This window comes from Puma concolor, chromosome D4 (genome assembly GCF_028749965.1).
Source record: "Puma concolor isolate L17-30 chromosome D4, mPumCon1.1.hap2, whole genome shotgun sequence".
Lineage (NCBI taxonomy): Eukaryota > Metazoa > Chordata > Mammalia > Carnivora > Felidae > Puma > Puma concolor.
Genome location: NC_141679.1, coordinates 71,154,933 through 71,168,311, shown reverse-complemented (window position 1 = coordinate 71,168,311; position 13,379 = coordinate 71,154,933). Strand labels below are relative to the sequence as shown.

General features: G+C 41.3%; 1 protein-coding gene across 9 annotated transcripts in view; it reads right to left on the bottom strand.

Annotated features, from left to right (window-relative positions):
• Positions 1-13,379, bottom strand: part of PALM2AKAP2 (PALM2 and AKAP2 fusion) — a 448,549-nt gene that overhangs the window by 380,316 nt on the left and 54,854 nt on the right. The window lies entirely within an intron of this gene.

The window sequence follows — 13,379 nt, the reverse complement described above, 5'->3', positions numbered from 1 at the left end:
AAGGGTCTAGGGTCAAGGATAAGATGCCCCCACACACACCTTAAGAAAAGGGGTGTTATGGATGGGTCCAGTATGAGGTCACTGACCAGGCCATGTTTTGTAGGGATGAAACCATAGGAAAAGAGGCATCAACAAACCTCTGTGGGAGAATCACAGTGCTTGCTATTGCCGCTACTCTTCCTTGTGAGGACTGGTGTGGTCTGTATGGGTCTCTGTCAGGTGTGGGCTTTTGCAGGAGGAGTTAAAGCAAGCCTTTCTGACACCAAAGTTCTCAGCAGGAAATATGTTATGTTCCATGAACAGCATAGTTCACTTAAGCTCAACATTAGGGTATGGGGCAAGATTCTTACTAGTAACAAATTGTCCACCATACCAGTCTCACTCCAGAGAGGCAGTCTAGCATAATGATCAGGTGCCTGGACTTGGGACCCAGACTGCCTGATTTCAAACCCTTATCCTTTCCCTTGCTAGCTATGTGAAATCTAGGACATTAAGTTGAAAGAGAGTGTGGCCCTAAAGAGGGAAATCTTTGATGGAGGCCAAAAAGCCATTCCATGAAGATGGATGTATTATAACAGCTTGCAAGCTACACTTGGTACAGAGTGCGAAGTGTTTAAGGGCTCAGAACAGATTACGCGGGTTCAAATTTCAGCTTCTTCACTTAGCAGTTGTGCGACCTTGGGCAAGAGACTTGACCTGTGTTGGTCTCAATTGCTCTATCTCTAAAATATGGATGCTGATAGTAGCTACTACATAGAGCTACTGTGAAGGTTATAAGGATTAATGCAAGTTGAGTGCTTGGCCTAGAGTGAGTAGTCTAGTAGTGGCACAGAGTGAGTAGTCAAATATTTGTTAGCTATCACTATACTATTATTATCATTCCAGTATCACATTGTATCTCGTATTGTTTTTGGTGGACAAAGAGAATATGTAGATAGAGTTTTGCCATTTTCCTGGCAAAATCACATGTGAAGAGCACAAAATTTCTGCACTAGGAAAGGCCTCTGGGACCCAGACCTTATGAAATTAGTGCACAATGAAGACTGAACACGCACTAACCAACATCTCATAGTCAGAGGATATGGCGTTAGCTGGAAAGGGAACTCATTTATGGATCAAGGCAGGTTTCAAAAGGACGTCGAACCACAAATACACCTTCAGACCTGCTGAGCAACATCTTGCCTGGAAGCTGCAGAGATCTAATTAGAGAAGACAGGGATTCCTTTCTGGGGACTAAGGAGCTCCACCTTGCAGGAGAAACAGCCCTCCACATGCATAGCATCCCAGAGGGAAAAGAGAAAGGTGGCATTGGCCTCTGGTCATGGGGGTTCCAGTGCTGGCATTTGTTTCTGGGGACAGGTGAGTTCACTCCCAGAGCTGCAGTGGACAGGTATTTAGATTGGTGGGGTGAGCCCCTACAACACAAGTTTTGCTATATACCTCATTTGTGTCCTTTAAGTCAGAACCTGATGACTTGAGGGAGAGAGAGGTAGAAAGGATGTTGTCATTACAAATGTCACCATGACTCAGGGAATCCAAAAACTGAGGAAAGGCTAAATTGAGAGAGAGCCCATGGTAGGAGGCACATTGCTTTGCACTGAGATCCCAGAAGATGTGGGTGGGGTGGAATTGGAATTTACGCCTGGCAGTATGACTATCTCCTGTCACCCAGTCCCCGCTCCAGATGCAATTGATGTTTCTTTTTCTTTTTTTTTTTTTTAATTTTTTTTTTTAATGTTTATTTATTTTTGAGACAGAGAGAGACAGAGCATGAACGGGGGAGGGGCAGAGAGAGAGGGAGACACAGAATCGGAAACAGGCTCCAGGCTCTGAGCCATCAGCCCAGAGCCTGACGCGGGGCTCGAACTCACGGACCGCGAGATCGTGACCTGGCTGAAGTCGGACGCTTAACTGACTGCGCCACCCAGGCGCCCCTCAATTGATGTTTCTTAAGTGTGCTTCCCAGATATGGAAGAAAATATGTGCATGTGTATATGTATGCATGTGTATTCTTCTTTTTAATGTTAGCTTTTATCATTTTACAATATAATTCAGAGATCGTTACTATCTGTGTATGAAGAATTTTCTTTTTTTCTACCTGAATGGTAATCCATTGTATGTATGAATCATAATTTATTTAATGTATCCCTGATTAAATGATATTTAAGTCACTTCCTATCATTTGTTACTACATGTAATGCTATAATAAGTAATTTTGCAAATAGGTCATTTTGCATTTGTGTGACTGTACTTGTAAGATAAATTCCTAAAAGTGTTAATCAGTGGTTCAAAGAGTAGGCTTATGCATTTGGATTCCAACCATGATAGGGATACATTGAAAGTTATTGACCAAAGAATGCTTATACAGATAGTATTTTAAGAAACTGACTTCATATATAAGTATGACTTCATATATAAGTAATTAGATACGATAAGTTCATTAATAAAAATGACCTGGACAGCCAACACTTTAGGCATAATAGAGTATTTTCTCACCCATAAAAATTATCCCCTTCCCATCTCCAATACCATACAGGCTTTCAAATATGTCTCAACCAGACAATGGAGAAAAAATACAAGGGAAGAAAAGCTTCCTGGATGAAAAATTACTTTTTTGTTTTCAGAGAGAGGAGAGAGAGAGAGAGAAGAGAGAGAGCAAGCAGGGGAGGGGCAGAAATAGAGAAAGGCAGATGATCTGAAGTGTGCTCTGCGTTAACAGCAGTGAGCCCAATGTGGGACTCAAACTCATGAACCTTGAGATCATGACCTGAAGTTGGACACTTAACCAACTGAACCACCCAGGTGCCTCTGGATGCAAAATTGCCTTAAAAAACCAGAGAGATTAGAAACATCATTGGATGGTGCCATTAAGAGAAATAGAAAATTCTAGAGGTAGAGTTGGTTTATCAGCTAATGGGGCCCAGAACATACTGTCCCAAAAATGGAGAAAATCTCTGACCTCTTAATTATCTGAGAAAAATTTAACAACAACAACAACAATGATAATAATTATAATCTGGGAAAAACAATAAAGTGAAAAAATATAGATTTGCCTTCACTTTTTGGAGCTGGAAGACCCAGAGTTAGAATATAGGATTAAAATGAAAGAGTTTCCAATAAAAAATGATCCCTGCAGGCTTTGTCCTCAGAACCTGCCATCTCAGATTTGAACCATGCCCTGTGTTGCTCTCCTGTCATTCGGCAGTGACAGCGTGAAGGCAGATCAAGGTCCTGGTGATGCCTCCCCAGTATGAGCTCAGCCTGCAGATGCCCAGCTCCTTGGTAATGTAAGACAGATGCCAAACCAGCTCAGCTTACTGATTAGCTGGGAACTCCTTTAAGGGAAGCATACTTTGGCTAGAATCCTGTAATTCAACTATCCAGTTAACCTTTTAAGTGAAAAAAAAAAAAAAAAAAAAGACAAACATAACAATAGGGCCAAAGCAATATGTGGGTGGTGATGACAGGCAATCCTTTAGAAGGATAAAGGATCTTGGCCCAGTAAAAACACAGGCCTGTCTACATTCTGCTCTACCTCTTGGGAAGTAGGCTCTGAAGTATTTAGTGCGGTAGTGTGGTGGTGTGGGGTGGTGTGTATGTGTGCGTGCGTGTGTGTGTGTGTGTGTGTGTGTGTGTGTGTATGGTGTGTGTTTGCCACAATAAAACTCCCCCAGGAAAGGGACTTGAACTATTTTGCTCACTGTTGTACCCTGAATGGTTAGAATAATTTCAGGCACATAGTAGGTACTCAGTAAACATTGGTTGAAAGAAAGAATGCACCTACTGTGAATGAATGAATGGAATGAACAAGTCCACTGTACACATGTGCCCTTGCCTATATTTATGTATGACATTATATAACTTAAATCATATCTACATATGGATATCAATGTATCTTGTTTTTCACTTATGAAATAACACTAAATCACTTTGTAAATGGCTCCAAATGAGCCCTATACCCTTTGCTGGCTCCTTCTCTTTAACAACTCCTAAAATATTAGTGTTCTCTTGAACCTATCCCTTGGCTTCTGCTCAGTCTCTCAGAGAAATCTCACCCATGGTTTCAAATCTCATTGATACATGCATGACTTCCAGAACATTCTCCAGCCCAGATTTCCATCAACTTCCAGATGTGGGTATCTACCTAGCATCTCAACAACTGCACTCAGATATCTCAGAGATGCCCTGAAATCAGTATGTCCCCAACTAAATTTATTATCTTGCCCCTTTCAAATCTGTTCATTCTCATTCATTCTGGAATTTTCCCTGAAGAATTAAAGAATAAAAAGAAAGAGTATTAGTTTTAGTAGTATCATGCTTATTGTGTAAACCATCATTCTGCATTCTACAGTAGTTCTGGTTCTAAGTTCTAGTCCAGAGCTCCCTGACCAATGTGCGAAGGTATGCCACAACTAGGTTATAGGTTGATGCCGAAGATTACAATCTTTTCAGCATGTGGAGCATCTGGGAAGAACCTAGGGAAGCTAACCACAATATAAGCCAGGTGCCTTAGGCTTAAGCATCCTCAGCTGTTAACCTGTTTTCTATATATGCCACATCATTAAGAGGGTTCAAAAACATTGATCTTGCTTTCAGTCCTCAAAATCTCATTAATTCTCACACATTTCATCAATACCATAGCTAATACTCACATTGGGCTCTCATCCACAGCAAGATCCTAAATGCCAAGTGAATCATCAGATAATATGCAAATACTTTTGCATTAAGGGAATTTGATGGATTTTGTTGTGGAGTCTAGAATTTAGAAAAGACCTTAATTACCTCTCTTAGTCTGATTGGGCTGCTCTAAAAAAAAAAAAAAAAAAAAAAAAAAAAAAAAAAAGCCATAGAATGGGTAGCTTATCAACAGCAGAAGTTTATTGCCCACAGTTCTGGAGGCTGAGATGTCCAAAATCAAGGTGCCAGCAGTTTTGGTGTCTGGTGAGGTCCCACTTTCTCAAGATGGTTGTCTTCCCCCTGTAACTTCACAAGGCTGAAGGGATGAGGAAGCTTTCTCTGGCCGCTTTTATAATCCCATTCATCGGAGCTCTGCTTGCATAACCTAATGGCCTCCCAAAGGTCCTGACTTCTAATACTATCACCTTAAGGTTAGGTTTTAACTTATGAATTAGGGGCAGACACATTCAGACCACAGCATTAACTATCTCTCATATATAGGCAAACACATCAAGATCTGATGTTAAATTACTTGTCTTGGATTATACTGAGAATCCAGAAGATTCCTGGTCCTGTGTGCTCCCAACATTACACCTTGCTGACCCACTGGAGACTTGTCCAAAAACTAAACTTTTCTTTAGAGTGAACGCACAGTGACTATCTTATCCTAAATACTTCACACTTATATAAAACATGCTTCGGACTTTTCATGCTAACAGAATTTTATTGTCTTTGTTCCTTGATATCTAATTTCCAGACTGAATCGGTGATGAATCAAGTAATTTTCAAATGGTTTATTTTTATGAGATGATTAAACTCCAGAGTTTGGCCTTGAATTCGGAAAATGAATGCTTTTTTATTTTACCCCAGTTCATACATTTTTTCCTTAATAGAACTATGCATTTCTGCCTGTTTCATCTCTAGAAGTGCAAAAAAAATCATCTTAAAATAGTTTATTTTACATTTAAGGATGTATATAGAGATGTGGTAAACACAAAAATCAAGTAAGTGAGAGGAAACACCATTTTAACAGGGACCACACATTGATAACAAAGCCTTGGGTAGGAAAGTTCAGGCTTCTGGGAAAAGGAAAACATGGACCCTAGGAGAATATTCCTCAGTTGCTAAAAACTTGGGCACTTAGAAGTACATTTAGAAGTTACACTAAGAAGTACTCAGGGCCAACAGCATCCACATCCAGACAGTGAACTTTTCAACAGTTTAATATAAACCAACTCAGTAGAAAACAACATGAGTAAGGAATGCCTCATAGAAGCTGGTAACAGCATTGCAAGCATTTTTGTACCAAAACAAAAAGCAGAATCAGATCTGTAAGTACAGAGAACAAACTAATGGTTGCCAGAGGGAAGGAGGCTGGGGATTTGGGCAAAATGGGTAGAGGGGAATAGGAGATATAGGCTTCCCATTACAGCATGAGTAAGTCACAGGGGGAAAAAAAAGGCAGAGCATAAAGAATACAGTCAATGATATTATAATAGTGATGTAATGGGACAGATGGTAGCTTTGCTTGTGGTGACCATAGCACAGTGTATAAACTTGTCAAATCACTATGTGGTATACCCGAAACTAATGTAATATTGAGTGTCAACTATACTCAAATTAAAAAAAAAACTTTAAAAAATTAAAAATAACTTAAATTTTAAAATAAGGTAATAATGTCTAGGGGCATCTGGGTGGCTCAGTTGGTTAAGTATCCAACTCTCGATTTCACCTCAGGTCATGATCTCATGGTTTGTGAGTTTGAGCCCCACACCAGGCTCCATGCTGAGAGTGGGGAGACTGCTTGGGATTCTCTCTCCCCACCACCCCCCTCCACGCCCATCTCCACTCATGCATGCTCTCTCTCTCTCTCTCTCTCTCTCTCAAAACAAGGAAATAAACTTAGAAGATAAGGTAGTAATGTCTAGCAGAGAATAGTGTTTAGGTTATTTGCTTAAGGTGCACAAAGCAGGGGATCTAAGGGTCCACAGTACCTACATGTCTGGGTGGCCTCTTTCTCTCTTTCCATGTCTTTCCTTTTATCTCCTTACTTTCCTCATTTAATCTCTCATTCACTTCCCTCAAACTCTCTTTTGTTGTTAGCTTCGGTGCCCCCAGTCCACCTGAATTTATTTCTATGACTTCATACAAGGCATTCAATGCAATTAATCAATCGAGACATCAGACCTAATGGAAACTTGTGCTTCTCTCCTGAGGGCTCAGGCTGTTCAACCTGCAAGCTGCCCCCAGTGAAAACCTTTTTAGGACAGGTTCCTGCTGAGTGTGGGAGCCTAGCCAGAGATCACACACAACCTACAAAAGCTTATTCCCACCTTTTTATAATTGTTTCTGTTTTTCAAAGGATGAAGACCTTTATGGCTTCTCCTGCTATCTTTATATGATGACTCACCTGCCTTTTTGGCCTGTACTTTTCTGTTTCAGTCAGTTGTGCATCCCCAACTGTTTTTGCTGTTTCTTCAAATGGTGTCTGGAACATGGCTGTTCTCTACCCCACACACATTCCTGACACAAATGAGGTAATCCTATGGCTGTTACCTTAGTCTCTCCTGAGCTATTCAGATCTTGGCTCTTCTGTTGGTCTCATGGGCCTAGCACCGCCTGGACCCTGGCCAGCCTGACCAAGCAGGCAGGACATAAGCTGCCTCACCCTCACTCCTGAGATAGACCCAGAATCAAACAGGCTACCCTGTAAGGGTCTTTCCAGTATTGGGAGAAGCCCAGGAGTCCAAAGCCTCAAGCTGTTGTCGTCATTAACATCCCCTTCCTTAGCCACCACCATCACATGCCATGCTTGACCCAGATCCCCACTGGGTCAAATGTCTTAACTATTTTTTTTTTTAATTTTTAAAAATTTACATCCAAATTAGTTAGCATATAGTGAAACAATGATTTCAGGAGTAGATTCCTTAATGCCCCTTACCCATTTAGCCCATCCCCCCTTCCACAACCCCTCCAGTAAACCTCAGTTTGTTCTCCATATTTATGAGTCTCTTCTGTTTTGTCCCCCTCCCTGTTTTTATATTATTTTTGTTTCCCTTCCCTTATGTTCATCTGTTTTTGTCTCTTAAGTCCTCACATGAGTGAAGTCATATGATTTTTGTCTTTCTCTGACTAATTTCACTTAGCATAATACCCTCCAGTTCTATCCACATAGTTGCAAATGGCAAGATTTCATTCTTTTTGATTGCCGAGTAATACTCCATTGTGTGTGTGTGTGTGTGTGTGTGTGTGTGTGTGTGTGTGTGTGTGTGTATATATATATATATATATATATATAACAGTTTCTTTATCCATTCATCCATCGAGGGACATTTGGGCTCTTTCCATCCTTTGACTATTGTTGATAGTGCTGCTATAAACATTGGGGTGCATGTGTCCCTTCAAAACAGCACACCTGTATCCTGTGGATAAATGTCTAGTAGTGCAATTCTGGGTTGTAGGGTAGTTCTATATTTAGTTTTTTGAGGAACCTCCATACTGTTTTCCAGAGTGGCTGCACCAGCTTGCATTGCCACCAACAATGCAAAAGAGATCCTCTTTCTCCACATCCTCGCCAACATCTGTTGTTGCCTAAGTTGTTAATGTTAGCCATTCTGACAGGTGTAAGGTATCTCATTGTGCTTTTGATTTGTATTTCCCTGATAATGAGTAATGTTGAGCATTTTTTCATGTGTCGGTTGGCCATCTGGATTTCTTCCTTGGAGAAGTGTCTATTCATGTCTTTTGCCCACTTCTTCATTGGATTATTTGTTTTTTGGGTATTGAGTTTGATAAGTTCTTTATAGATTTTGGATACTAACCCTTTATCTGATATGTCATTTGCAAATATCTTCTCCCATTCTGTCAGTTGCCTTTTAGTTTTGCTGAGTGTTTCCTTCACTGTGCAAAAGCTTTTTATTTTGATGAGGTCCCAGTAGTTCATTTTTGCTTTTGTTTCCCTTGCCTCCAGAGACGTGTTGAGTAAGAAGTTGCTGCAGACAATATCAAAGAGGTTTTTGCCTGCGTTCTCCTCGAGGATTTTGATGGCTTCATGTCTTACATTTAGGTCTTTCATCCATTTTGAGTTTATTTTTGTGAATGGTGTAAGAAAGTGGCCCAGGTTCATTCTTCTGCATATCACTGTCCAGTTTTCCCACCACCACTTGCTGAAGAGACTGTCTTTATTCCTTTGGATATTCTTTCCCGCTTTGTCAAAGATTAGTTGGCCATACGTTTGTGGGTCCATTTCTGGGTTCTCTATTCTGCTCCGTTAATCTGAGTGTCTGTCCAGAATACTGCCACAGGGTCCTAACTATTACCCAAAGTCTCACCAACCATCTCTCTTCAGGAATCAGGACCTTCCCTTATGATTGGACTGCCACTTTGGATCTCATTGGATTTTATTACCAGCCTAAACCAAGGCCAAGTGCCCTGTAACTGAATACCAGATATTAGACAACCAGACATCCAGTCCTTCAACCAAGCCAACTCTACCATGCTGACTCCCCATAACCTCATCCTTCTTCCCTTTCCCAGCATGTGACTATGATGCCAGCACAACCAATGGCCAAACCAATGTCTACATTGGCTGACTGATATTCTAGTGTACACATATGAGGCCATCTGTCTCATTCCCAGGCCATTGGTTATGCCTATATACCCAAATCGTTTCTGTTTTTCAAAGGCAGAACAGATTTTAATGGGGCAATGTGAATTATTTTGACCTTCTTGGTCATGCTAAAAACATGCTCCTTCTCCCTTGCCCTGACTAAAGGCTTTACTCATGACCTAATTTTCTCCTTGGAGGGAGGAAGGGGTTTCTCCAGGTTCCTGTCAGCCTATAGTTGCCAAATTTAGCAAGTAAAAATGCAGAATTCCCATTTATATTTGAATTTCAGATGAATAACATGATTTTTAGTGTAAGTATGTCCCATGGAAAAATTGGGACACAGTTATACTAAAAAGCTATTTGTTGTTCATCTGTAATTCAAATGCAACCGGGCACCTTATATTCTACCTGGTATTCCTTATGCCAGCCTAATGAGTGGGATTCAGACAAGAGATAACCAAACTATCCTCACCGGGTCTTGACACAGAATTTATATGTATAGTGGGCCCCAAATGGCTAACAGAAACCACAAGTTTCTGCTTCACATGTTTTTGACCCTTGATAATATCATAAACATAAGAAGACATATAAAGACTTTCTCAGAAGTGATGAGGGGAGAGAACTCTGACAAGCAGGTTAATCACAATAAAAACCTTTACTTTTCCATCTTGACACAATTCTCGCTCCTAAATTACATCATGGAACAGTTTGGGCTTATTTAAAATCTTACTTGTGCCTTGGCTGACATAACAATCGCTCACATAGGAAAATACTCAGACACTTCAGTGATTTCCCAGCTGCAGATGATAAAATGTTCTAGACATTCCAGTCAACCTGGCAGAAAAGTCCAGGCCCAATGGCATCCGAAAAACACATAGAAATCACATGGGCACCACAGACATGGTAATAAATAGAGAAGAGTACATCTGCTTAACAAAGCTGGTTAAAATAGGCATTGTGGGGTCTATTATTCTAAGGAGCATTGGCAGACAAGTGACACAGTAATATCCAGCTTGAGACACTTCTAATCTTCTGGGAAATGGCACAGAAAAGTGAAAGAAGAGGTATGTTGTCCTCCAGAAGCTTACCATCTCATCAGAAGCCCTAAGTGCTTGGGAGGGGATGGGAGGGCATTGTGTCCCATTCCTCATATGCCCACAGGAGAGAGGAGTCTTCCTCTAGCCTCTTCATGAACACATAGCTTTGAAGGAATATTTCAAATCCCATCCCCCTCCTCGTTGCACTGGCTTCTCTGCCTGACTGGTGAGATTGAACTGGTCTGGCCTCTTGCTCTCTTTTGGACCTACTAGAACTCAAACGGCACCTGGGCTCTTCTCTGCTCCTATCTCCTGAGATAACCAGACCTGTATTAGGCCCCAGAGTCCAGATTTAGGGGAATTCGTAGGAAACCGGAACTGCCTTCTCTTAACCAGTACCCCAAAACTCTGAATTTTAGCATGACAAATTTAGTGTTACATTTTGCCTCTTGTGCCTTTTCTCAGAACGGAAGTGAGATTAGAGCCCAACTCAATCTTCAACCTCATTCAAAGAAGATTTCTGAACCCTTTGACTAACGGTCTGACTTAAGATATGACTAGAACAGCTGTAACCACACTGCGGGTTTAAGTTCCTTGGAGAGGTGAATTCTTTATCTGAGGTAGCATTAGGAAAGGCTTTCTGGTGGGTGCTTGGGTGGCTCAGTCAGGTAAGCATCCAACTTCAGCTCAGGTCATGATCTCATGGTTCATGAGTTCGAGCCCCACATTGGGTTCTGTGCTGACAGCTCAGAGCCTGGAGCCTGCTTTGGATTCTGTGTCTCCCTCTCTCTCTGCCCCTCCCCCACTTGCACTCTGTATCTCTCTCAAAAATAAATAAACATTAAAAAATAAAAAAGAAGTAATCATAAAAAAAAAAAAAGGAAAGGCTTTCTGAAGGAGATACATTTTTAACCAAACTGAAATGGATCTAATGGGCATGGGCTGATGAATGGGTATTTCTGAAGAAAACACAAGGCATGGACAAAAGGCAGGTGTTGGGCTGGTGACATTTAGTAAAAGGTATAGAAAGCAGAGTACCTGGCTGGAAATGGAGGGCTCATGTGTACAAATAGAGGTTGGGGGTGGGGGGTGTGTGCTATGGGCCTGGGAGTGGAGTAACTTTGAGCTGGTTTTATGGGAAAACCACCCAGTCTCACTTAGCCTCCATTTCCAGGCACCAAACTTGGCCCTGGGCGGGGAGAAGTAAATGATAATTCAGCGCCAAGTCATTTGTGTGCTAAGCTGTCATGCTGTCTCCTTGCTACCACTCACCAGAGTTTCATAAGTCCAAAGACCTTTTTGACTGGACCACATCTGCACAGTTCCAAATCCTTCCATTCTTAGTAGTCTCATCGGGAAAGCAGGCCTATGTCACAAGGTTGATGTAAAGATCAGAAGTCCCATAAATAAAATATCCTATATAGCACCTGAAACCCAGAAGGTATTTAAAAAAATGTCAGTTACTTTTTATCCTTTTTTTTAAGTGTACATCAATGGAACAGCACAGACTTAGAGCCCAATTGACCTTGGATGTTGTCATCGATGCAGATCCCCACGAAGCAGATGCCAAGATGAAGGTTTGAGTGCAGGATGTTTGCTGGATGGAGCACAGGAGAGCAAGAGTGGTGAGGAAGTGGAGAAGAGCCTACCTTCGTAGGGTTGTGTTAGGTCAATGCAGTTACCACACATGCAGCCAATCAATAGGGAGCTCTAGAACTCCAATGGCCCTTTTGAAATGCCCTGCATCAAGGCAAAGAGGTAGGGTGTTACCCTTTCATCTGCCAGACATTGGGTATGGGTTGCCCCTAGGAGGTGGCTATATTCAGGTGAGAGCAATTCCTAGAGAGGGACTCATTTCAGAGCGGCCAGCCACCAACACTCCCAGCACTGGGTAGGGGAATGAGAGCCTCCGCCTGGGCACACACGCCATCATCCACTACAGGTGCTCAATAAATACTCATAATTGTCCTTGTTAATTAACTGTCTCTGTTGGATCAGCTAGTGGCTGATCTTCACCCAGCTCCCTGTCCTGACCTGGTGGGCACATGCAATATCCATATTTTTGATCATTCTATCCATTTGGATGGTTGGGAATAGAGACTTATAAATTCTCAAGCAGAGGAGGAAATAGGATGAAATTGACATTAGCACAGTATGTTAACAGATGTTAGTGAATGGTCTGAGAATGGGGGAGAAATTAAAGATAAAAAGACCACCCAAGAAGCTCTCAAGAGTAGCCCAGGCTTGGAGTAATGAGAGTTTCTAGTCCATGGCAATAGTTGTATAAATCAAATAGGTCTGAGATTCCAGGCAGAGTAAGAGGAGAGGGTGGGGGGAATTCATAGGCAAGATTTAGTAATAAATTGAATGTGGTAAATTAAGGAGTAATAGGAGCACAGTATCCACTTGAAATGAGCCCAAGGACCTCAGAGACTGGCAGTTGGTGGTAACTAGGTAGCTGTACCATTTTGGGGGGAAATGTGACTAATTTGGCTTTTGACATGAAATATCCCAAGGCAAATGGAGCTATGGTAGTGAAAAAACAGACTGGTAATTTGCCGAGGTAATGAGATGTGTTTTTTTAATTAGTAGACTTTTTTTTTTTTTTTTTTAGCAGTTTTATGCTTTCAGAAAAAACCTGAGCAGAAAATAAAGTTTCCATACACTCCCTCACTCGTACTCATCCCCCACCTTCCTCTATTATTGTCATCTGGCATTAGTGTATGTAGTACACTTATTACAGTATTGATACATTATTATTAACGGAAGCCCATAGCTTAGGTTAGGATTCATTGTCTCGTACATTCCATGGGTTTTGACAAACGTACAATGACCTACATCTGTCATTGTAGCATCACACAGAGTAGTTTCAGTACGCTACAAATCCCCTGTGCTCCATCTTTTTATTGTCTCCACAGCTTTGCCTTTTCCAGCATATCAGAAAGTTAGAATCACACAGTATGTAGCCTTTTCTGAATGGCTAGCTAATGAAATTCTGAACTAGATTTTTATTTATTTGGGAATTCATTTGATTTTAAAGATAATCAGAGCTTTTT